Raw genomic sequence first — 27812 nt, 5'->3', positions numbered from 1 at the left:
GCGCAGCAGCGCACCACTCAACAGTAGCCAGAGCTTCTTCAATTGTAGTCGGTTCAATAGCTTCAACATTTAAAACCTTAGACTTGTAAACCCCCGCTTTAGCTCGTGTGACCATTGGGTGAGTATTACCCACAGGTGGCCTACTAACCTGACTATCAGATGCCAACGAAACACCTGCAGACATTCTTATAGTAGAGTGAGAGTGAGCATTGGTATCACTTGATGATCCCGAGTCATACACTGGTGGAAGATCACTCAACCCAGTCCCAACATTAACTGAAGAATCACAAGCTGGAAGATTACCCGTCCCAGTCCCAACATCAGCTAAAGAATCATGAGACTGAGACTGCTCCAAATTAACATCTAATACAGGCTCAGTATACTGAGACTACAACCCTTATAGAGACGGTGGCATCATGCAAGGCTCACGAGTTGAGGAATAAGATGGCCACACGAGAGGAACAATCGTCGAACTAGGCTGACTGGTTGTCGATACAGACTTGTCTGGACTAGTCTCAGCAAACAAAAATCTCTGCTCATCAAATACCACATGCCTTGACATTATAACCTTACCATCTGGTAAAAGACACTGATACCCCTTGTGACGAAGACTGCAGCCCAAAAATGTAGACGGCTGAGATCGAAATTCTAACTTATGACCTACAAACGGACGTAAGTAAGGATAACAACAATAGCCAAACACTCAAAGATGATCATAGGTCGGATCATTTCCATATAGTGCCTTAAACGGAGAACTGTCCTGAAGAACAACAGTAGGAAGTCGATTTATAAGATGAACCGCACAACAAAACGCATACCCCCAGTATTCCATAGGTAAATTTGCGTGAGCCAATAATGTAATACCCACTTCAACAATGTGACGATGTTTATGCTCAGCTACTCCATTTTTTTCTGGAGTATACGGACAGGTCAGTCAATGTATGATTCCTTGAGATTTTAAGACAGACGTAAAACCACTATATTCTCCTCCCCAATCGCTCTGGAACTACTTAATAGACTTGACAAACTGTGTCTTAATTAATTGTTGAAACTGAGTAAAGCATTCTAGTGCTTGAGCTTTTTGACGTAAAAGATAAACCCAAGTAAACTGAGTACACATATCAATAAACGAAACATAATATCTCTTATCACCACATGCAACAGGTGCAGGACCCTAAAGATCAGACACAACCAACTCAAAAGGACTATAGCTAGTAGTTGAAGGGGAGAAAGGCAACTTATGTGACCTGCCTTTTTGACATGCAGTACATATACCATCAAAACTATTTTTACTTGAAACAACATTACATTTATTTAGAATAGTTTTGACCACAGAAGTCGACGGGTGGCCTAAACGATTATGCCATAAAGCAAACACAGAACTATTTGAAACTGTATGTGAAACCTGCGAATGAGCAACAAATGGAGCAGTCGTAGGCGGAGTAGAAACCACTGGCACAGAAAATTGATATAAGCCATCATGAATGCTGCCCGTCAGTAATATCTCCCGAGTCACCATATCCTTAATAACACAATAGGTAGGGTGAAACTCAAAATACACACCATTATCACGAGCAAGCTGTGAGACGGATAAGAGGTTTTTCTGTATACTTGGCACACATAAAACATTTGATAATCGTAACGATTTATACTGAGTAGGTAAAATAGCAGTACCAATTGACGAAATTACCGCAAGAGTACCATTGCCCATTAAAAGAGATGACTTACCTGAATATGGCGTGACATCACGTAACGTTGACACATCGCGACAGATATGGTGACTCACTCCCGAGTTAGGATACCAAGATGTGGTGCCACTGCGCACTGGAATGTACGGATCATCAGTACCAGTACTAGATTCAAGTTGAGAAGTATTGATATAAGAGTCGGATACTGAAGGATCAGAGTAATCAGACGCATGTAAGTCCCCTAGCCGAGGAAGCCCAATACATGGATCAGACCCAGTATAGACCTGAGCACGCAGTTTGGTAAATCACAGAACCGGACCGCCAATACCTAGTCCATCACCAATCGATTCAGGTGAGCCAGGATCAGCTTGATCAACTTGAACAAAATTAGAGGATGGTACAATATTCGGCCCAGCATTAAATTGAACATTCGGCCCATGAGAGGAATGTTGAAAATTCGGCCCATATGATACACCCTGTCCATTTGGAGCCTTAAGCTCATGTGACGTGTTTCCACTACAACCTTGCCACTGTCCATTTCCAGTAGTAAAACCATGCGACGTGTCTCTATTATACCCTTGCCCATCATCATGATCGAATTTGCACAAATTGGGCTTGTAGGCATCAGAACAAATTCGGCCAGAATCATGCTGTGCATGAGACACATGTGGCCCACGTGCCAATGGCCTATTTTGCATGCCAGCACACACATTTTGACTACCATATCTATTTTGACCAGCATGACTCCCTTGACCATAAAGAACTTTTTGACTTTTTTGATGAGAAGCCACCGCCTGGTTTTCACCATGTTGCACAAAAACTCCAGAGTCAGAACCTTCAACACCGGACGATTTAGTCGAGTCTCGGTGATACCGATAATAGCATTTCTGACCCAAATGACCGAATCGACTACAGATCTGGCACTGAACACGAGATCTGAAGAATCTACCACGACCACGAACAGACGCACGGCCTCCACAATCGGCCTCTTCCACCGACGGCTCATTTTCAACAAGATTCGTGTTCGAACTTACCTCCTGCAACATCCGATCTTGACGACTCTCACAACCTACTAACACATCCACCAAGCGTTGTAACAGTAAAACTCCAATCGACAACCGAGCAGAGGAGATAATCGCCTCAAAGTCTGACGGCAATCCCGCAAGCACCACTTCAATCTTCTCTTCATCGGAGATACGAGAGCCAGTGGCATCTAACATAGCACACAAATCTTTAATCCTAGCAACATAAGCCTTAATAGAAAGATTACCTTTCTTCAACGAGTGAAGCTCATGCCGAATCCTCGACTGCTTGGCACCCGTATCAGCTGCAAAAAGATTAATGGCCATACTCCATATGTCGCACGCCGTGCAAGCATCATCAAAGAAGGATTGATGAGAGGCAATTACCGTAGACAAAAGCCATGACATTAGCAGCCGATCTTGTTGCGTGAACACCTGAGCCGCCGGATTTGGAGCACGAGATCCATCGGGTAGAAGAATGAATCGTGATGGCGAAGCAATAGTGCCATCTAAGAAACATGTAAGTCCATAGCCATCAACGATGAGTTTTACCTGTTTACGCCATTGAAGGTAAGTACCTTCATCGAGTTTGACCACTTCATGTCGAGGAAGAACAGTTGTGACTCGATCGGCAGCAAACACACCAGAGCTAGGTTCGCCAGATGCAGAATCAGCGGAAGCCATGAGAAGCAATGGCCAGAATCAATTGGCGAATGATACCATGAAAGAACTAGATAAAAAAGAAAGAAATATTTATCCAAACAGAGAGTGAAAATAGAGAGATAATAGAATAAACTTCTTGTTTGTTTATTCAAAAATTGCTTACTTCCAAATTCTCAATGTACAGTATTTATAGACTTTAGTGACTACTCTAATTGAGCAACAACCTTACCAGACTCATCAACTAACTAACAACTTCCTATACTCTAATATATATGAATGCGGAAAGAATCATTATTTATATTTATATTATTAAAATATTTATATCTTATATTATAAAAATATTTAATACTAAATATTTAAGAATTATAATATATATTTATTGTAGATACAAAATTTCGTTGGAGCCCCCAACGATACTATCAGTTTAATTTTATTTTTAATTTTTAATTTTAAAAGCTCACAAGATCACCAATTTATCGACCTATTTACACTCTGTAAAGCTTGCTTGATGAATTTGCAAATGGAGAACTCTCTAAATTTGATTTGGATTAGACTTATTTTGCAATTTAATTTTGAACTCTTTTCTTATCTTGTCAAATTTATTTTTACCGTTTCTTGTAGTGGATTTGAATTAAGGCCCAAATTGATTCAGGTTTATTTGAAATTTATTATTATTTTTATTTATAAGTAGGAGAAAAGTTAAAAATTTTATAAAAAAAAACAGATATTATAATAATCCATATTTTTAAAAAATTTATAAAAATATTATATTTTACCAGATTATAAAAAATCTAAAAAAAACACAAAAAAATATTACAAAATTTCCCTTAAATTTATTTTTTTGCAATTCAATCCCTACACTCCTATCGCTCCTGCCACCGGCTACCAACTCCCACCAACCACTCTACACGCCTCTGCCAAGCCATCCCTCTAGTGCCACCACTGTCATACCCCCATTCGACCACCACTTTCAACATCACCTCACTCACTTGACCCATCCTAAACCGAAACCCCAACCTTCCCAATATCACCATCTTTGTTCACCCTCAACAGCCCAAAATGCCAAACAAAATAGAAACCGAAAACACAGTTAAAAAAGAAGAGAAATACCCCTTGTTAAGAGAAGAAGCCAACCGAACCTGAAAGAACAACAAAAGTCAAGAGTAAAAATCAAAGTCCGAAGAAAAAAGTAAGAGAGGAAATGAATAGGAGACTTATCTCTACCAAGCCATGCATAGATGAGCTTAAAGCGACGATTTGAGGATCCAAAAGGTAAATCAGTGTCTGCCTGATTGTAGAACAACATACCCTAAAATCACGTTAGATCAATGGTGAAGGGTGGAGATCAGGTTAGAAGAAGTCCAAGAGGTTTTCTGGACTTAAGGGCTTTTTTCGATTCGAATCAAGATGAAAGATTGAAGGAGGAGGAGGGGAGCTTCGTTTCAGTGGTGCCGACGAAGGATTCAATGGAACTTGTGGTGGTGACTCCGTTGAAATCTTGAGGCATAAAATTCTTTTAAATTTATAAAATAGAAATAGGAATATTTAGTATATATTTTCATATATTTTCAAGAATGACAAGGGTAACATTCTGATCGTGAATCCATCGCTATCGGTTAGATTTCATTGATTTTTATTAAAAACAAAATGCCCTTTTCAGAATAAGTACATCAATTCCTTTTATTTCAAATAAAACTCAATATTTTTGTATTAATCGATAATTTTTTGGAGATATTTTTCTTCTTAAATAAAACATGATTTACTCTAAAAAACTATAAATAAATATTTTTTCATTTTTTATTTTGTATTTTTGAAAAGTAAGAGAACACGTGTACAAGCAACCGACTCCTGAATCTAAATTTTTTTATGAACTATAATGAAAACCTATAAAGACAATTTTGCAAGTATCTGAACCTACTAAAACATAAAAAAAAATGGACACTAACTCCTTTTTTTTAAATTTAAACTCTCCATTTTTAGTAGCAACTCTATAAGTTTGAGTTATTTTCTGTGACACTAATGGCTTGTTTAGTTGAATGGAATAAATTTTTCATTTAGGTTTGATTCAATGGGTCCACTATAATGTAATATATTTAGCTTTTTATTTTCAAAAACACTGAATGTCATTTTTTGCTCTTCTCACTTAATTATAATTATACGTAATGAGGTATAAAGAAAAAAAATCATAATCTCATATTACTACCCTTTACCACTCTCCCTCACCAATCACCTTAAGCCACCACACCTCTAATCTTGTTTTCTCTTTCTCTAATCTTGTTTTCTCTTTCTCGTTTGATTTCAAGTATTTTCTCTTCTTTTTTATATCTTATATATTTTTTCTTTTTTTCCTATTAGATCTTTGATCTTTGTGATTTTCTTTCAAAATGAAGATCTAAATGTTTTTTATTTTGTAATTTAGCGATTAATTTTCACTTTCTTTTGCTTTTGGATATTGTTTTTTTAGTCATTTTTATTGTATTTAAATATTTTAAAGGAAAAAAATGTAGTTTTTAAGTGACCGTTTAAGCTTGAAAATATCTATTTGTTTATGTAATGTTTTTTTGGTTCTTTAGTTTTAGTAAAACAAAAATAGGAATCTATTAGTTTCTATTTGATTATTTGGTGACAAATTCTTTTAACTATTTGATTATTTCCACCATTTTGGGCCCTGAGTTTCATCATTTTTTTAATGTTAATTGTATATTGGGATCTATATATGCTCAACTTTTAGAGTATACTAACAGGAGTTAATGCTAATTTTTCTTTGAATTACTCGACTTCAATCTTATTATTTTGCTTTATCAATTGAGTTAAAACTCTTGTCTGAGTTGGGGATTTAAAAAGGGTTCTAGGAAAGTTTTTGGGTTGCTTAGAGGGGGATGGTGAAAAAAGAAGGGATAAAGAAGAAAAGACTTAGGAAAATTTCTTTACTGTTCGAATTGAGATGGAAGAAGGAAGTTGTTGTATGTTAAATTTGAGCTCATTTAGGAGTTGGTTTCTTAAGAGATTTGGTAAACATTTTGAATCTTTCTTTAATCCTAGATGTCTTGTGGAAATGGAAAGTTTGGAGAAGGGAAAATTTCCCCTTTCAACCGTGTATTAAGATGTTTATATGTGTAAAATAACCATGCAATGCTTTAAGTTGAAACCATTATGTGTTAAACGTGTTTCCTCTTGAAATAATGGAATGGTTTGTGTGTTTTAGCTAAAGGAGTGGTTGAAGGTGGCAACAAGAAGGGGAAAGATATCACTCAAGGGTAGGCTTAGTTGCTATTTAGTAAGTTTTCAGAGGATGTATGCCTAAACATTAATGCTTAATGGTTAGTGTTGCAGGTATTACACGGCCTTTAAGAGTAATTTAAACCAAGTTTTGGTAGTTAAAGAATAGTGAAATGGTTGTTGTTTGTACTGCCGATTGAAGAGGGAAAATTGTGATTTAATTGCCTTATGTTGTTGTTGCACGTTGCTTAAATTGAAAAGAAAACTTGTTTTTGTTTAATTCTATGCCATTGCTGTGATTACTGTTCGAATAAAAGGGAAATTTACTAATTTAATGCCATATTTAAATTGTTGTAGGAAATTAATTTGGGAAGTTATAGTAAGCTCCTTAAATCCCTTTTAAGCATGCTAAGTGACTAAATTGACATGCATGGTTTGACAACTTTGGTATGGTTAAAAATTTGGTCATAAACTTAATTGTTATATGTTGTTTAAGGGAGGTGAGTTATTTAAGGGAAATTTGTTTAAATTGTCATATTAAATTAATGGTTATACTTGTAAGTTTTTTTTTTGAGAATTTTTCTTGTTAGAATTTGTTAATTAACAGTGAGTTACGACTGGTAAGGTCCTTGAACCTTTAGCTTTCGATTTTGTGCAAAATTTTATTAATTAATAGTATAAAAATTGTATGAAGTAGCAAACCAAGTCTTAACTTCATAATTTATTTATGTTCTTAAAGTTGGACATGCTCTTGTCATTCGGTTGAGTTTAATTATTCTGGTCATTTGAAGTTTTAATGCTGTCTAATGCTAAACCTTTCCATGTCATTTAGTTGGACTTAATTGTGTGTATTATTGGTAGTTTAATGTTGTCCAAATCTAGACTTTTTAGGATTATTCGGTTGAATTTAAATATATGGTTTTAATGTTGTCTAATGTTAGACATTTCCATGTTATTCAGTTGCGATAATTTTTCTCTGCCATGTTGTTGTCTGAATTTTTTATATATATTATGTTGGTGATGTTGCATGTTGAATTTTATGATTTTTGGGATATGAAGGATGTTGTTCGACTTTGAATAAAATTTTGAGTAATTTGCCAGATTGAATCTCATGATTTTGCCTTGTTATGCCATTTAAACAGCTTGGTAAGGTGAAGTTTTCCAGCATTTTTAGAAGAGTTTATTGTGTATTAATCATGTTGTCTAAAATTAGGACACATTAAATATGACATGTCGATTAAGTGCTTGCTTTGATTCTAAGTTATATTGTCCAAATTTGGACAAATTAAAGGTGGTTTGCAAGAAAGTCTTTGAGAACTTCTTTTGTGTTTCAGAATTACATGAATGAATTTAAATTTATGTTGTGTAACAATCAATATGCATTTTCATTCATAAAGCATATGAGCAACATTTTAATTAAATAGCATACTCCCTATATCAACAATAACTATATAGTCGAAAAAGAATAAATCTTTGGTTGTTTGTATGTTTTTCCTTAAACTATTTTTGGTCCACTTTTGTATTGCATACTTCAAGTTGCTAAGTTAATGAAATCCTATACTTTTTGTTTAATGTAAATTCTAGAAGCAAAAACTTTATCTACGATTGTTTAAAATGTTCATCATTAAATTTTCTTTTAAAACAACTATAATTTTTGTTCAAGACATTATTATTTGCTAAACAAAGAGCCGATTTTGTTGAATGAAATTTGATAAAGAAATGAATTTGAAGTTTTTTACTTGCAAAGATATTTGTAATTTCTATTTTGTGCTTTGCAAAGATTCTAAATATGTATTGTTCAGTTTTCTTTGGCAGTGTGTTATTGCTTCCTCTTCTTCTTTGGCTTGCTTGATTGCTTTCTCCACCCATAGTTGAGCCTTTTGTATTCATTGAATCACTGTAAGTTCTTTGGCAATTAACTTATTTGATTTTGTTTTACTGTTATTGAGATTAGTATTGAAGAAATGTGACCCTTTTACTATAATTTGAAGAAATGCAAGCTTAGTCAACCGCTTTAGGAAGCACTAAGAGGACATTACAATCCTTGGCCATCAGATCAATGAAGTTAAAGCCATGATTGAGTCCTATGCTGATGTCGAAGTAAAATGGATTAGACGTGATAGAAATAAAGTTATGGACCTCCTTTGTAAGCTTGCCTTGAAAAATTAGCGTAATTTGTTTTCCGATATAGAGTATCTAAGCTTTATTCATAATTGTGTAATTTTTTATTCATGTTAATTGAGGTAGTGGCCTTCGGTCTCATTTTTTTCAAAAGAAGAAGAAGATATGTAACACTTTAATATCTTATAGTAATAGCTCGTCTGCCTTTAATAGTACAAAGTGAGGTGTAAAAGAATTGGTATTGCATTGATAGTATGATTGCAAATTTCTACAGTTGCGAGTTGATTATTAGTTACATTAGGTGTCGTCCACAGCCTACATAATTATAGACCAAGGATTAGATCATATATTTTAGATTTTTATGCAAAACGAGATTATGTGAAAAGACTTGTATATCTAGTGACGAGACTTGGATTGAACAAGTTAGGATGAATATAATTACTTTTTTTTAAACTATGTGAGATGTTACAAACTTTAGGACAATTGAAGTCGTTAAGGAACATGCTTGTTGATGAACAAGTGACAATGTTTTTACATATAATTTCTTATCATTTTAAAAACTGAGTTGTCAAGCATCGCTTTAATAGGTCTAGGGAAACTGTTAGCAAATAATTTCACAATGTTTTAAATGCTATCATATGCTTACAAGATATGCTATTTAAAAAAGCAGAGCCAATACAGCTAATTTTACAAACCCAAGTAAGGAATAGTTCAATTTATTGGAGTGAGTTCCATATATAGCTCATACATTATTTAGTTGATTTAGATTGAAATATAGTAACTTAACCCGAGATTTTATACATGTGATGTAAAATTGCTTAGGTGCTTTAGATGAAACCCACATCAAGATTAGGGTTCCAACAGTTGGTAAACCTAGATATCAAACGCGAAAAGGTGACATAGCAACAAATTTGTTAGGTGTTTGTACACCTGATATGCATTTTGTTTATGTTCTTCCTAGTTGGGAAGGTTTTGTTGCTGATGGATGGGTTCTTCGAGATGTCATTAATAGGAGACATGGACTAAAAGTTCCTCATGTTAAAGTGCAGAATTGGAGGAATTTGAATTAATTTTTAAGATCATACTTTTTTGGGAAAATTAACCATAATAAATAGTTTATTTTTCTTTTTTTATAGGTTGTTATTATCTAGTTAATGCTAGTTACACAAACTGTGAGAGATTTCTTGCATCGTTTAGAGGACAAAGATATCATTTGAATGAGTGGCATCAGGGTTACTAGTCAAGTACTCCAAAAGAATTTTTCACTATGAAACATGCTTCAGCGCACAATGTTATTGAAAGATGCTTTGGGTTATTAAAACTTAGATGAGGAGTACTTAGAAGTCCATCATTCTATCCTGTGAGGGTGCACAATAGAATTATTATTGCATGTTGTTAGCTTCATAATTTTATTCGAACCTATATGATTTTTGATCCTATTAAAGTGGAGTTGGGAGAACAATTACCTAGTAATGTGATTGATGACGATGAACTGAATACCATAAATATTCATCCGTCAGATACATGAGCTACTTAGAGGATGGAACTAGCCAATCAAATGCTCTATGAATGGAAAGCATTTAGAAATTAGTTAGGTTTATTAGAAGGTTAATTTGTTTATGTTACTTCATGTATCTAGTTTATGAAACTTTGGTGTTGTTTGAATTGTCTTTATGTATTGTACTGGACTTGTTGAATTACAACTTCAATTTATTTTCTTTTTATTCGTCATGTGTTACAATTTTATAAAGTGTCAATCTTCTGATTCATAATATCAAATCTAATTTTAATTTGTGTTTTTTCTTAAGGTAGTGATGTCAGGCTTTTCATAATCAAGTGCTTTTTCCCAAAATTCTCGAGGAACCAAAAGGAAATAGGTTCCAGAAGATGTTGCGTTGGTTGCTTGTATAGTCGACTTGTACAATGTTGGAACCTATAATGCAGATATGTGATTCAAGGCCTGTTATTTAAATGAGCTAGAAAGAATGTTAGAAAAAATTTTACCTCATGCTACGTTGAAGGCTAAACCTAATCTTGAATTGAGGATTACGACATTGAAAAAGGATTGGGCAACCGTTTACGACATGCTCAGTGGAAAAGAGAATAACAATTTTAGTTGGGACGAGCATAGGCAGATGGTTGTTACTGAAGATGCGGTGTGGAACTCATATATAAGTGTAAGAATTATTTTCTGTCTTTATTATCTTGTTTTGACCAAACTTATATCTAATATGGGTTCATTCTTTTTTTATAGAGTCATAAAGCAGCCGATCAATTTAAACATCACAGTTTCCCTTATTATGACCAACTTACTTCCATATATGCAAAAGATCGAGCCACTGAGAAAGATGCTCAAATAGCTGCAGATATTGTTGAAGAAATAGATGTTGAGGATGTAACTACTACAAATAATATTGAAGAAGGAAACAATTACCATGAATGTGAAAATGATGTCTCCTTAGATGAGATGGATGTCTTGGCTACACAATTGCAATCGTTGAAGCCAAACCAAGATGGTTCCACATTTTCAAAGAAGAAAAAAAAGATTTCTGATGGAAGTGAAAAAATTTCTACATCAATTACTGATGCTGCCATGTTATTGGGGGAAAACATACGGACTGTTGGTCTTGAATGAAGTAGGAGCATTGCCTCCGATAAAGTGCTTCAAGAAATTGCTCAAAAATTATATCCAGCCTTATGTGAAGTAGAAGGATTAACTAAGGATGAGCACTTTCGTGCGTTGAGCAAAATTCCAGACCATCCAATGCAAATGCTCATTTTCTTTAGGCTACCTTCTTCTGTACAATTGGAATGGGTGAGAAGATTTCTTTCTGGCCATTAGAAATCATGGTTGTGTTGGTGATATTTTGATAACTTTTTGTATATGTAATATTTGGATGGTATAATTGTAACACCCCTATACCTGGTCTAACTGTATGGACCCGATATAAGACTACTACTATAACAGCCCGATTTTGGGCCTAGTCGTAATAGTGGTTTCGGGACCACAAATCCGACGAGGGAAAATATGGTTATTATTATATTTTTATGGTCTACAATTTCACGGAAAATTTTCGTAAAAATTTCGTTCGAAAATTTCGACGTTTGGGCACTCAATTTAGTCAAAAGGACTAAATTGTAAATAGTGCAAAAGTTGAGTTCTACATCTTAGAGGTGTCTAATTGTTATGAAATTTTAAATTGGAGGTATTTATGTGGTAATTAGACCATTAGTTAGTTGATGGACAAAAATAGACATAAGAAATGGGTGAAATAGATTTTTTTTTAAATGGGGGCATTTTAGTCATTTGGTTATTAAATAGAATTAAATGGGAAAAAGATGGCAAAATATGCTCATCTTCTTCATGGTGAACGAAATCAGCAAGGGGGAAGCCATATTTAGGGTTTTTAAGCTTTCAAGCTCCATAGTAAGTGATTCTAAGCCCCGTTTTTAATGTTCTTTACGTTTTTGGAATCCCGGTAACTTGGTTTAGCTTATTCTACCATTAATTCGTGTTAGGGTTCATATTTGGAAAAATACCCATAGGTGAAATGTGTTTATTTTGCTGTTTTATGGTGGAATATGAAGCTAGAGATTATGTTAAACAACTTTTGCTAAGCAATTTTAAGCGAAAACGGGTAAATAGACATAATCGGTAAAAATAGTTAATGTTCAAAAGTATGTGTTAGAGTGGGAATTTGATGTTGCCATAGAAGGGAAAAATGTTCAGCATGTCATAAAACCTAAGAATAAGTGATGAAGTTTAATTTCCGAGCTTGGGGACAAAAATGTAATTATGCAAAAGTTTGGGGGCAAAATTTTAATTTTTCAAAAAGTTGAGTGGTGGATTATTTTAATAAATGTGGACTTTAAACGAGTTAAATTTGCTATTATAGATCAAGAAAGACGTGAAGAGTATATCAAACGAGGAAAAGAAAAGATAGTGGAGTAAAGTGCAAAATTACGATATTTTGCACCGAGGTAAGTAAACACATGACTTAATGTATTATTTTTATATTATTTGACATGTGTTGAGATTTATTTGAAATTAAAATAAGTGTTTGGCAAGATTCCAAAAATGTTGTTAAATCGGGAAAGGTGGTAAGGGTTGCAAAATACGGTTTCTGGTTGGACACTCGGAATAGGCCGGAGCATATTACATATAGAGGGGTTGCTAAGTGCTGATTCCCCTACTTATTGGTGGTTGCTAAGTGCTGAGTCCACCGTATTTTTAAATGTGAAAGGGGGTTGCTATGTGCTAATTCCCCCGAGGGGTTGCTAAGTGCTGATTCCCCGGTTCATTGGTGGTGCTATGTGCGTGATCCACCATATCTTTGAAATGTGAAAAGGGGGTTGCTATGTGCTGATTCCCCCGAGGAGTTGCTAAGTGCAGATTCCCGGGTTCATTGGTGGTGCTAAGTGCGATATCCACCGTATCTTTGAAATGAAAAGGGGGTTGCTATGTGCTGATTCCCCCGAGGGGTTGCTAAGTGTTGATTCCCCGATTCAGTGGTGGTGCTAAGTGCGAGATCCACCAATAACGGTTAACATTCCGAGTGTTCAACGAAAAAGTGTGGAAGGTGAATATTGCCATATGGTGGAAAATTTTATGGGGTAAATATTGAGTTGGATACTAAATTGATCCATGTATGAGATGGGAGAAAATATCAAAAACGAAAAAGGAACGATTTAATTATAAACTGTGTTGAACAACAACAGTTGGGTAACTTTGAAAAATCACCATAAATGGTGGAAAATGAATGGGAAGCTGAAAAATATATGAAATTGAAGCTGAATGTGTCTATTTTCATATGAAAGAAATAGAATAAGCAAAAGAGTTGTATTTTTGGAGATATCTGAATTTTACTGAAACAGGGCTGGATTGATTTTGAGATCCCCTGTTCTAACTTTGGAAAATTACCAAAAATTGTAAAAAAATAATTATGGCATGAAATTTATATCCCTGAATTTCTTATTGAGTATATTTTTAATAGAAACAAGAGAAACCATTTTTCAAATTTTTTACAGAGAGTTAAGGGAATTTTAGTGAGGAAGGGTCAGAACCATTGGGCAGTGAAACAGGGGAAGGTTTAATGAATAAACTGTACTAATTGGCTGAGTCAAAAATTCTGAAATTTTTATGGTGAAATGGTATATGAGTCTAGTTTCAGGGAAAATTTACGGAACTCAATTTGGAGCCCTGTAGCTCTGGATAAAAATAAATTGCTGAAAATTGCCTAAACAATGAAGTTATTCATGAATAAGTTTATATTTTGGTGTAGTTATGTGAGTAATTACTTATTTATCATGTGTTTACTTACTAAGCTATATGCTTACTCGATTTTATTTTTCCCTTGATTATAGTGACTTCCAACAACTCGGAAATTTGGAACGAAGTCAGACAATCATCCACACTATCCTTCACACTTGGGATATTTTGCTACTATCGCTCCAGAAATTTTATGGCATGTATAGACGACCTATGAAATATGGAATCATCATGTAAACTTATGTTATGCTTCGTTTTAAATGTGGTGTTCATTAATAGTTAAATTGTGAGTATTATTATAAATGAGTTTGGTTGATATATATTGGATTGTGTTTTAAATTTGCAGGAGGTTTAAGCAAAATTAAGCAGAAATGCTGTCGAAATTTTTTAAAAAACTTAGTAATACCTCATACTCTGTTCCGAGCCGAAATACGAGTAAGGGGTGTTACAACTACATTTGGGGTCAAAGCAGTTTTGGCTAGACACTGTATAATTTAAACATTTATACATAGCGTATTAACTTATTTAACTAAAAAAATATTAATATAAACATCTGGGGTCATTAATGGATGATCGATTGCGTTTGGAAATAATTTAAAAATTATTTTTACTCAAAATAGGGGAAAACTATCGATACTTAAACAAGAGGTATCGATACCTTATAAAAGTTATCTATACCACTCCACAAGATCGTTACCAAAATAGCATTCTAGAACTCCAAAAATTCAAAATTTGATGAAGGTATCGATACCTTAGGCCCATGTATCGATTCCTAGCCTTCAATATCTATCAGCTTCAAAAACGATACCAAAATTGCTTTCTGTTTCAAAATTTTTTTTATTTTAAGGCCAAGGTATCGATACCTTAAACCTTGGGTTATAATGAGACAAAATTAGTTGGAAAAATTGCTAAAAACCCTCTGCATTGATTTAAAACATTCAAACACCTCAAAACCAAGTCAATTAACCTTAAGCTCGTTAAAATCTATCACAATATCCATATAACAACATCATATATGCATGCATATGTTAAAATCTTATAAATTCCTTTCAAAAGCTAACAAAATATGACATTATATCACCAAAGTAATAAGGTTTCCAAAGTTTTCATTTTAGTCCATCTGACATTCACCTATACCAAGAACCTATGTACATGCCATATTAACACAAAAATTCATACATACAATCTTGCCTCTTAGACTGGTGATGAGATGGGATGCACTTGACCTCGATATTAGCCCAACGGGATCTACTGTACCTACATGTTAGAGAATTAACGCGATAAGTCTATGAAGACTTAGTAAGTACTTCAAGATTTTTAAAATCTACTGCTAATAAAAATATAAAATAAAATTATATTCATTTTATAGACATAATTAATATAAAATTAGTCCTTAAAATTTAACATTTTTCTAGAATCGTACTTACCATTACTTATCGTAACCCATTAATTGATAATAGCTGAATTACGACAATGTAGCCCAACGTAGACTAGCTGAACACTTAGGATATACGAAAATGAATCGGTAATGCGTTGTTAATACATATCATATATCACTAAGCACAAAATTCAAATAACAATAAGCACCAAAGTGAAAAATAATATCGATAAACACAGAAGTGCAAATTTTACAACAATAAGCACCGAAGTGCGAAATAATATGATAAGTGCGCTAATTTTCCTTAATGGCATGCCATCATTATCCTATGTTCGGGACTCCTCTACATGGGATTTTCTTATTATTGAACCTTTACATTCATTCACTTGACATAAAATAATACAACTTTATAGTTTTCACGATTTAGTCCTTATCACAATAATAACAGTAAAACTTGTAAATTCTTTTCGCTTTTATCACATACAACACTATGATTTTTACATTACTTCATCTAAACCCACTTTTCACATATTCATAATATCATAGCATATTTCAATTTCTTTCCATTTAGTTTTTCTTTTTTTTTTCATTATAACCACAATTCATCATATAATGATACACCAAAACCAAAATATATAACATTTACATTATTTACCTTTACTAAATACTTATTATAATATTATTAATATAGTAATTAAACTACCTAATTAACATAATTATCTAATTAAAATAACTTAAAAAAATTAACTACTTGAAGTACTTACAACCAAAATTTGGATGATGAGTTTTTTTTTATTCTTCTCTTCTACTCCTTAGCCACTTATTTTCCTTTCCCTTCACTTATTTTCCTCAAACTTCTTCTCTTTTTCTTCAATTTAATGACAACATATAACATTTATAAGTTAAAACTAAAATCAAATAACTTTTCTATGCTAGATTATGAAAATAAACATGTATGGTATGATAATTTTTTCATCTCTTACATTAACTCCTTAAAAACCCAAAGCCCCAACCCTTGCTTTTTCTCTCCTTTAGCACAACTATGGGGGTTCTCTCAAGAGATTAATATGCTCATTAGCCTTATTTTTAGTTTTTATTAATGAAATTTCAAAGGAAAAAAAAAGGTTTTGAGCTCAGTTGGTTCAACAATAGAGGAAGGACACAAAGGGACATAAAAGAAAAGTTGGATGGAACTTGGAAGGGTAAGAGACAGTTTGGTGGATGAAAAAGATGATAACTTTCATATTTTCTCCACTTTTCTACACATTTCCACTAAAACATCTCACCATTTTTAATTAAAATGATAAAATTGTTAATAAGTCCTCTAGCCATCTATCTTTACACTATAGCCCCTAATCATTACACCTATAAATATCTTAATTAACTATTACTATTTTACCCTTAAGCATCTCTACAAATTCCATGTTTGAATCATGTTTTAGTTTGGCAAAATTTCCTATTAGTACTTCCTTGTTTTTCCATTACTTGCATAAGTTCTTATAGCCTTCCAAATTCCTACTTACACCACAACAATTTTTATACTCTTTCAAATTAGTCTAAGCTTCTAATTTAATTTTCCTATCTCATAAATATTTCCTAATATCCTATCGGGTCTAAGTACTTCTTAATTTAATACTAAAAATCCCTATTTAGTTTATTTCAAAAATTCTTCACTCTTTCTTGACCCGATCCATCAATGTACTTAGCTCCAAGTCAAAACGTGGTCGTTACAATTCTCCCACTCTTAATAAAAATTTTGTCCTCAAAATTTTACCTGATGTAAAAAACTGTGAATACTGCTGTCTCATTATCTCCTCTGTTTCCCAAGTAGTATCCTCTGTATTATGATGTCTCTATAAGACCTTTGCCAATGAGACTCTTTTATTTCTCAATTCTTTAACCTCTTAAGCAAGTATCTTTTTTGGTTTTTCTTCATAAGTTAAGTTCGGTTGAATTTCTATCACTTCCAGTGTAATCACATGAGACAAATCAGATTGATATCTCGCAGCATAGACACATGAAACACTTTATGAAATTTGTCTAATTCTGGCGGTAATGCTAGTTGGTAAGTAACTGGACCAACTCGTTCCAAGATCTCATATAGCCTAATGAATCTTTGATTTAGTTTTCCAATCTTCCCGAATCGAAGAACCTTTTTCCATGGTGAATCTTTCAAAAATACTTTTTCAACCACACTGTACTCGATGTCTTTTCTTTTAAGATCAGCATAAGATTTATGTCTATTGGAGGCTGCCTTCAACCGATCCTTAATCATCTTCACCTTCTCTTCTGTTACCTTGATCAAATCTGGACCCACTAGCTTATTTTCATTCAACTCTGTCTAACACTCCGGAGTTATACATTTCCTTCCATACAATGCCTCATACGGTGCCATTTGAATACTAGATTGATAACTGTTGTTGTAAGTGAATTCAACCAAGGGTAAATACTTTTCCCAACTACCTTCAAACTTGATAATACAACTTCTCAACATGTCTTCTAAAATTTGAATTACCTGTTCAGATTGTCCGTCCGTTTGAGGATGAAATGCAGAGCTGAAATTTAATCTTGTGCCTAACGCTTCATGTAGTTTCTCCCAAAACTTCGATGTAAACCGTGGATATGGATCAGAAATAATTGATACTGGCACCCTGTGCAACCTTACTATCTCATCTATATACAATACTGAATATTTTTCCATCGAATAATCAGTTCGTACTGGCAAGAAGTGAGCAGATTTTGTTAACTAATCTACTATAACCTAAATAGCATCTTTCTTTTTTGGCAAAAGCAGTAATCCAGTTACAAAACCCATTGTGATTCTTTCCCATTTCTATTTCGGTATAGTTATCAGTTGTAGAAAACCCGCTAGAACTTGATACCCTGCTTTCACTTGCTGACATGTTAAACATTTTGAAACATACTCAACTGTGTCTCGTTTCATTCTTTTACACCAATGAAATGAATTTAAACCATGGTACATCTTATTGCTTTCTGGGTGTATAACAAATGAACCATGATGAGCTTCAAAAAGGATACTTTGCTTCAAATCCTCTTGATTAGGTACACATAACCTACCATGATGTCTCAAAGTTCCTTCACTGTCTATCTCAAATCCATTATTCTTCCCATCCTCAAGTTGTTGCTTAATCATCAACCTCTCTTCATCTTTCTTTTGAGCATCTTTCACTCCCTGTAACAAAGTTGGCTTTATTCTTAATTCAGCTATCAACCTTCAGATGGTTCCATTTTCAAATGAACATTCATTGCTCTCAAAATTGCCAAATATTTTCTACTCAAAGCATCTGCTGCTACATTTTCCTTACCAGGATGAGAATCAATTACGCAATCATAGTCTTTCAACAATTCAATCCACCATCACTGCCTTATATTCAATTCTTTCTGTGTTAACAAATACTTCAAACTCTTATGATCTGTGTAAATAAAGCACTTTTCCCCGTACAAGTAGTGTCTCTAAATTTTTAATGCAAATACCGCTGCAGCTAGCTCCAAATCATGTGTTGAATAATTCTTTTCATGCGACTTTAATTGTCTGGGTGCATAAACAACTACTTTTCTTTCCCGCATCAATACACAACCCAAACCACTTTCCGAAACAACACTGTAAATCTCATACTTCTTACCTAACTCAAGTTGAATCAATACAGGTGCTTCTGTAATACTATTTTTAATCTTTCAAAACTCTGTTGACATTTTTCTTACCATTCAAACTTAACATCGTTCTACAATAATTTGGTCAATGGCAAAGCAATCGTAGAAAATCCCTTAACAAATCTTATATCATAACCAACCAATCCAAGAAAACTTTTGACTTTTGTGACATTCTTCGTGGTTTCCATTCCAATATAGCTTCTATTTTCTTTGGATCACCCGAATACATTTCACAGATACAATATGCCTTAGAAAGGTGATTTCTCTTAGCCAAAACTTACACTTACTCAACTTGGCATATAATTGCTTCTCTTGCAATGTCTGCAAAACAATCATCAAGTGCTTTTCATGTTCTCCTTCACCTTTAGAGTACACCAATATATCATCTATAAAAAATACAACAAACTAGTTTAAATAAGGTTGAAAAATTCTATTCATTAAGTCCATGAAAGTAGCTGGAGCATTGGTTAACCCAAATGGCATAACTAGGAACTCATAGTGACCATTTCTTATTCTGAAAGCAGTCTTCGACACACATACTTCTTTTACTTGTAACTGATGGTATCTCGACTTGAGGTCAAATTTTGAAAACACACCAGCACCCTTCAATTGATCAAACAAATCATCTATTCTCGGTAACGAGTACTTGTTCTTCACTGTTACTTTGTTCAATTACTAATAATCGATAAAAAGTCGTAAAAACCCATCCTTTTTCTTTACAAACAGTATTGGAACACCCTACAGTGATACACTGGGGTGTATAAAGCCTTTGTCAAGTAACTTCTATAATTGAGTTTTTAATTCATTTAACTTAGTTGGACCCATTCAATAAGGAGAAATTGATATTGGTGTTGTTCCTAGAAGTACCTCAATAGTGAATTCTACCTCTCTCTCAGGTGGTAAACTTGGTAATTTCTCTGAGAACACGTTGGCGTACTCCCTAAACATTGGTATTTCCTCAATCTTCAAACTAGATATACGAGAATTGAAAATGTAAGCAGGATAAGTAGTGTGCCCCTTTCTTACTCACTTAAAAGCTTCCATTACCAATACAATATTAGACAAGGCACTGTAATTCTCACCTGTCACAATCATTTCACTACCATCTAGAGTTCTCAAAGAAATTCTCACCATATTCGAACAACCAATCCATGCCCAACATCACATCAAATTCACGAAATGGAAGAGCTATAAGGTCTGCTGGAAACTCACAATCTTGAATTTTTAAAGGACATCTCCTATAAATCTTATTCACTCTCTCACATTGTCCAAAATAATTTGTGACTATAACTTCATGTTCAGTAAATTCTATAGGTAATTCTTTCTCTCTTACTAATACAATGCAAATGTAAGAATGTGTGGAACCCAAATCAATTAAAGCAATAGTAAAAGTATCAAATAAAGAGAATTTACCGGTGATCACAACTGGAGCATCTCTTTCGTCTTGAGTCCGAATGGCATATGTTCAAGGCATGCAACTCTCAGATCTACCAACTACCTCTCTTATTGACCTTTACTCTTTACCAACACGACTAACCATTCTAGACCGTCTACTTCCTTGTTGAGCTGGAATACTATTTACTGGTTATTCTACAGTGTTCTTAAGCATATTCAGACAATCTTTGATTAGATGATCTTTTGAACCACGTTTATAACAAGCTCTGGTAATCACTCGACATTCACATCAATAAAATCTACCGCAGTGCTCACACAGTGTCATCGATTTTCTTCTTGAGCCACTGATGTGGTTTGCTGTGTTTGCCTAGTCCAACTTCTGATTTTTGGTCCTCTGACCGGTGTTGAGTATCTAAAACCTTTAAAGTCTCTAATTTTTTTAAATGAAGATGGTAGCAAAGAACTCGTTACTCCTCTTTTTCCTATACTCTTCTCTTTTGGATGACTTAATCCCTCCTCAAGTCGTGTTCTATCAACCTAAATAGGAAATTCTTATAGATGCAAGGGTAAATGAGGAACATAAATTTCTTCATTCAATCCCCTTTCAAATCTTCTGCACATATTTGCTTCATTTGCTATTAACTCATTAACATATTTACTGAGCCTGATAAATTCACATTCATATTCAGCAACAAACATGTTCTTTTTTTTCAAATCAAGGGATTTTCTTTTCTTCTTTTCCAGGTTAAGTTGACTTACATACTTATTTTTAAATTCTGACACAAAAAAGTTCTAGTTAATTCTATCAATAGGATGAATATTTCTAACGGTAGTCCACCATTGGTAAGCTTCACCCTTTAATAACGACACTGCACACTTCAACTGTTCATCTTCTAAACATTGTAACTCTTCAAATATTCGCTGACTATTCTCTTGCCATTCCTTTACTTCAGTTGGGTCGTCTTCTTTTTTTCCCTTAAACTCTTCTACTCTGTATTTTCTAATCTTATTTAAAGGAGATCGATGACTAGTTACGGACATTTATTGTTGTGCAACAGTAGGAGGGGGAGGAGAAGGTGGAACCGAAGGAACATTAGTTGTTCATACTAGTTGTTGCAACAACTGGTTCATAGTCTGCAAAAGATCTGTTGTGACCGGAATTTCTTTTTCAGGCGATACCTGTTTAGTTTTAGGTTGATTTCTCTCTTCCAATTCATGCTCCCTATCATCACCTAAGTTTAATGATTCACTTCGGGCTTGGCTTTTCATTGATTTCTTTCCTTATAAAGGTTTGCGACCCTACTCTCCCTACAGAGAACGAGGAACAGAGAAATCAGTCAAGCCACAGAGAAACACCGAATTTGCATATTGTTTCCTACCTCTTTAAATTTCGTTGTTATTTTGACAAACATGTTTATGAATATTTATGTTATTGAAATGGTTATTTTAATCAATCTAGCTTGAATTTAATCTGTGTTGGGTTGATTATATTTTGTCTGCTTGAATTATTGAAATTGTGTTTGTGTTGTTATAGGTTTCGATAAGATGCTTGATTAAGTAAAATCATGCCTAGGTTATTTTTGCAAATTATAATTTTTAGATAACTAATGAATTAGTTATTAAATCATATTGAAATTGTAATTAATCGACACAATACTTAATCAGTGCATGTTTATTATTCTAAGGTAGCTGAATTTAATTTAGCATTGTATTTGGCGATACATATGCCTTGCATAACTTGCAAGATTATTGTGATTAAACTGTTTCACGGTAGAAATAATCTGTTACCTCACTTGATATTTTATATGCTTGTGAAGATTGATTAATCGCTTGGATTGACATTGAAAAATGTTCAAGAGATTGATTAATTTAATAAGTATGTATGAGCAGTAGTTAGCAAATTACCGAGTTGTCGTGAATTTGTTCGTAGCAGTATAACATAAGTTTAATAATTCTAAGTTAAAGGAATGTAATTTATCCAACACAATTATATTATCTTGATTAAACCTTATTTGAAATCATGCATTAGAACCTTTTTACTTAGTTTTTAACCCTTAGTTTTTACTCATCTTTAGACCAAAATATTTTCCATCACCAAAGTGTTTTAACATTAATTTCATAAATATTCCTTTTTACAGTCCCTGTGGGTACGATAACTTGACATTTACTTGTCATTTTATTACTTGTTGCGATGGTGTACACTTGCACATTTTCGTTGTTCCAAGTTTTTGGCACCGTTGCCGGGGACTATTTTTTAAAAAAATGTCATTATTTGTGAATCTATTTTTACATTTTGGTTTATTTATTTTCCTGTTTAAATCTTTACTTACATAATCTTTCTATGATTATTTTAGGTGTTTATGAGTATTGACCAGATTATCGACTTGCTCCCTGTGGACCCTGAAATAGAACAAACCTTTCGACAGCAAAGAAGACAAGCGATCCAGAGAAGGACCAAAGAAATAAACTTTGAGAATATGAATCAAGGAAACAGAGCAAACCTTGCCCAGAATCCTATCCTTATTGCTGATGATAGGGATAGAGCTTTATGATAGTATGCCGTGCCAGTATTTAACCATCTTAATCCAGGTATTAGGAGACCCAAAATTGAGGCACAACAATTCAAGCTAAAGCCAGTCATGTTCCAGATGCTTTAGACTGTGGGCCAATTTAGTGGAATGCCTACTGAAGATCCTCATCTTGACTTAAGACTATTTATGGAAGTGACTTATTCTTTCATGTTAGCCGGAGTACCCGAAGATGCATTACGACTAAAGCTATTCCCATATTAGCTAAGGGATAGAGCTCGTGCCTAGCTGAACCCATTGCCACCGAACTCCATTTTTACATGGCAAGAGTTAGCCAAGAGATTCCTTATGAAGTATTTCCCGCCGAGCAAGAATGCCAAGTTGAGGAATGAGATCACTGTCTTCGAACAAATGGATGATGAGTCCCTGCATAAGACATGGGAAAGGTAAAAAGAATTATTATGAAAGTGCCCTCATCAGGGAATCCCACATTGCATTCAACTTGAGACATTCTATAATAGTCTTAACGCTCACACGAGATGGTAGTGGACGCCTCTGCTAATGGTGCTCTCCTTTCTAAGTCTTATAATGAGGCTTACAAAATTATTGAGAGGATTGCCAGAAACAATTATCAATGGCCAACCAATCGAGCAGCGTCAGGAAGATGAGTCCCTGGAATACATGAAGTGGACGCTCTCACTTCACTCGCATCTCAGGTATCTTCAATATCCTCAATGCTTAAGAATTTTACCACTAATGGGTCTAACAATTTTGAAGCCCAACCACCTAACCAATTTGAGAATATAGTCTGTGTGTATTATGGGGAAGGACATTTGTTTGAAGAATGTCCATCGAACCCCGAATCCATGTATTACATGGGTAACCAAAACCAAAACTGAGGGAGGCAAGGACTGCAATCTAACTTTGATAACTCATCGTGGCGAAATCACCCAAATTTTTCCTGGAGTAACCAAGGGGCTGGAACCAGTAATACTTACGCCCAACCTAGACCAACTCAGCCGCCTAGTTTCCCCCAACAAGTTCATAAACTAACCCAAGCGGAACCATCCAATAACTTAGAGAATCTATTGAAGGCATACATGGTAAAAAAATGATGTCACTCTAAGGAATTTAGAGAATCAAGTGAGCCAGCTTGCTACTAAACTCAGGAACCGACCACAAGGTGCTCTACCTAGTGACATGGAGAATCCGAGAAATTTGGGGAAGGAACATTGTAAAGCATTGACATCGAGGAGCAGAAAGACAGTACAGCCCAACACTGTCAAAGTTGAAAAGGAGCCAGCTGATACTTAAGATTTAGAAAAATTCAACTAAGTGTTGAAATTCCAGTTTCACTAGTACCAGAATCTGCAAAACCCGACAAAGTAACCCTAGGACCATCTAATTCTGATAAACTAACAATGTCGTTAGATGCAGAATTGCTGCCAAAGACGAAAGAACCAGAATCAGTCCCAGTAATGAAACCACCACCACCCTACCCTCAAAGACTTCAGAAACAGAAGTAGGAGATTCAAATCAAGAAGTTCCTTGACGTACTCAAGCAACTGGACATCAACATCCCATTGGTTGAGGCACTTGAGAAAATGTCGAACTATGTCAAGTTCATGAAAGATATATTGTCTAAGAAATTAAGACTTGGAGAATTTGAGACGGTAGCTCTGACGAAGGAATGCAGTGCATATCTTCAAGATAAACTACCCCCAAAATTAAATGATCCTGGATGTTTTACCATACCGTGCAACATTGGAGCAACATATTATGGTAAGGCAATATGTGACTTAGGTGCAAGTATCAACTTGATGCCTATGTGAATATTTAGGAAGTTCGGGATAGGAGAAGTTAGACCAACTACAGTTATGCTTCAACTAGTAGATCGATCCTTAGCACATCCAGAAGAAAAAATCAAGGACGTATTAGTATGTGTAGATAAGTTTAGCTTTCCTGCTGAATTTGTAATTCTAGATTTTGAAGTAGACAAAGAAGTACCAATCATCCTAGGAAAGCCGTTCCTAGCAACAAGAAGGACCCTTATTGATGTGCAGAAGGGCGAGCTCACTATGCGTGTTCAGGATGATCAGGTAACATTTAACATCTTTAAGTCTATGCGATTTCCTAACACAATGGATGATTGCTCTGAAGTGTCCGATTTAGAGGATTTAATAGTGGAGAAGGAACTCAACTGTGTTGAGGACCCACTGGAAAGAATTTTGACATCGGATCCTCCAAATGATGAAGAGGAGGTTGAATACTTAGCTTTGCTAGAAGCTAATCAAAGGGGATTTAATCCGGAATCCCATTTTGAATTTTTGGAGTTAGAAAAGAGGGACTATTTCCAACCAAAAGCGTCGATCGAGGAGCCACCTAAATTAGAACTTAAGGTATTACCTTCTGATTTAAAATAAGTTTATTTAGGCAATGCTTCTACCCTGCCTGTGATTGTTTCAACAGAATTGACCACTAAGTAAGAAGAGAAACTTATCTTAGTTCTGAAACAATTCAAGAAGGTCATCGGATGGACCATAGCCGATATGCACGGTACCAGTCCATCTGTATGCATGCATAAGATTATCCTGGAAGATGGCAAAAAAGGGATGAACGATGGAAAATGGAGACTGAACCCCATCATGAAGGACGTAGTAAAAAAAGAGATCATCAAGTAGTTAGATGCGGGTATAATCTATCCCATCTTAGACAGTTCATGGGCAAGCCTGGTCCAGTGCGTACCAAAAAAAGGAGGTATCACAGTCATAGAGAACGAGAACAACGAGTTGATATTGACTAGAATGGTTATGAAATGGAGAATCTGTATCAATTACCGGAAGCTGGACAAGGCAACTAGGAAAGATCACTTTCCTTTGTCGTTCTTAGACCAGATGCTGGATAGACTCGCTAGACGAGATTACTACTATTTTCTCAATGGATACTCAGGGTATAATCAGATTATAGTGGCACCAGAAGATCAAAACAAAACGACATTCACCTGTCCGTACGGTACGTTTGCATTTAGACGCATGCTATTTGGTGTATGTAATACACCTGTTACATTTCAAAGATGTATGATGTCTATTTTTACTGAAATGGTTGAGAAATATTTGGATGTTTTTATGGATGATTTTTTAGTATTCGAAGATACTTACGATGATTGCTTAGCCAATCTTGTACTCAACTGGGAAAAGTGTCATTTTATGGTACGAGAAGGAGTTGTTCTAGGGCATCAGATAACGAGACATGGGATCGAGGTAGACAAAGCAAAGGTAGATGTTATTGAGAAACTCCCACCTCTAACATCTGTAAAGGGTGTTAGGAGCTTTTTGGGCCACGCCGATTTTTATCGAAGATTTATCAAGGACTTCTCTGAAGTTGCTAAACCCTTATGCAAATTATTGGAGAAGGACTCTATATTCAAGTTTGATGAGGAATGCCTAAAAGCCTTCAACGATTTGAAGAGTCGATTAGTCACGACACCCATAATCGTCACACTAGACTAGGATTTTCCATTCGAATTGATGTGTGGCACAAGTGACTTTAGAATTAGAGCTATCTAGGGCCAGCGAAGGAACAATTTTTTTCATCCCATCTACTATGCAAGTCGAACCCTAACATGAGCTCAACTAAATTATACGATAACAGACAAAGAGTTACTTGTTATTGTGTTTACTTTCGACAAGTTTTGATCTTATATGGTAGGTACCAAAGTGACTGTCTATACGGGTCACTCGACAATTAAGTATTTACTTGCGAAGAAACACGCTAAGCTAAGGCAAATCCGATGGGTACTTCTACTTCAACAGTTCAATCTAGAAATTCAAGATCGAAAGGGAGTCGAAAATCAAGTAGCAGATCACTTGTCCAAATTGGAGCCACAAGAAGGGAATTCTCCTCTTATACCAATTCAGGAGATGTTTCCAGATGAACATATCCTGAAGGTAATCATGTCCATAATACCCCTTAGTTTGCTGATATTGCTAACTATTTAGCTTGTGGCTTGATGTCAATTGATAAGACGTATCAACCAAGGAAAACGTTTCTTCACGATGTGAAATACTGTTTCTAGGAAGAGCTATATATGTTTAAAAAGTGTGCAATTAGATGATCAGGAGATCCGTGGTAGAAGATGAAATACCAGAGATTTTATACCACTGTCACTCAGCTCCAAGTGGGGGACACTTCGAAGGTACATGTACATCGGCCAAAGTACTGCAAGCTAGATTATTTTGGCCAACACTATTCAAGAATGCATATGCTTACGTAAAGAGCTGTGATCGATGTCAAAGGGTTGGAAATGTCACCAACGGAAATGAGATGCCTCGAACAAACATCATTGAGGTAGAGTTGTTCGATGTATGGGGTATTGACTTTCTTGGTCCTTTTCCTCCGTCTTGTGGTCACAAGTACCTACTAGTAGCAGTAGACTATGTGTCTAAGTGGGTCGAGGCTAAGGCATATCCGACAAACGATGCTAAGGTTGTGATGAAGTTTCTGCAGAAGCATATGTTCACAAGGTTTGGAACCCCAAGAGCTATCATCAGTGATGAAGGATCCCACTTTGTGACCAATTGGTTAAAATGGTTATTAGACAAACACGGAGCGAAACACAAGGTTGCAACAGCTTACCATCCATAGATAAATGGGCAAGCTGAACTGGCAAATAAGGAGATCAAAGGCGTACTTAAGAATGTAGTCTGCCCGAACTGACGAGATTGGTCCACAAGATTAGATGATTCTGTATGGGCTTACAGAATACCGTTAGTCTTTGGGAAAGCATGCCATCTACCATTGGAGTTAAAGCACAAAGCTTACTGGGCCCTTCAACAGCTTAATTTGGATCTTAAGCTC

The 27812-nt window shown here is 34.9% G+C and overlaps 1 non-coding gene across 1 annotated transcript; it reads right to left on the bottom strand.

Annotated features, from left to right (window-relative positions):
- Positions 1-23333: 23333 nt before the first annotated feature.
- Positions 23334-23440, bottom strand: LOC121214288 (small nucleolar RNA R71). Its single transcript, XR_005909872.1, has one exon. It is a non-coding gene; the product is annotated as a small nucleolar RNA R71 (small nucleolar RNA).
- Between the last annotated feature and the right edge of the window lie 4372 nt (positions 23441-27812).

Source organism: Gossypium hirsutum, chromosome D01 (genome assembly GCF_007990345.1).
Source record: "Gossypium hirsutum isolate 1008001.06 chromosome D01, Gossypium_hirsutum_v2.1, whole genome shotgun sequence".
Classification (NCBI taxonomy): Eukaryota; Viridiplantae; Streptophyta; class Magnoliopsida; order Malvales; family Malvaceae; genus Gossypium; species Gossypium hirsutum.
The sequence above is the reverse complement of the archived record's forward strand: the minus strand, read 5'-3'. Positions and strand labels throughout refer to the sequence as shown.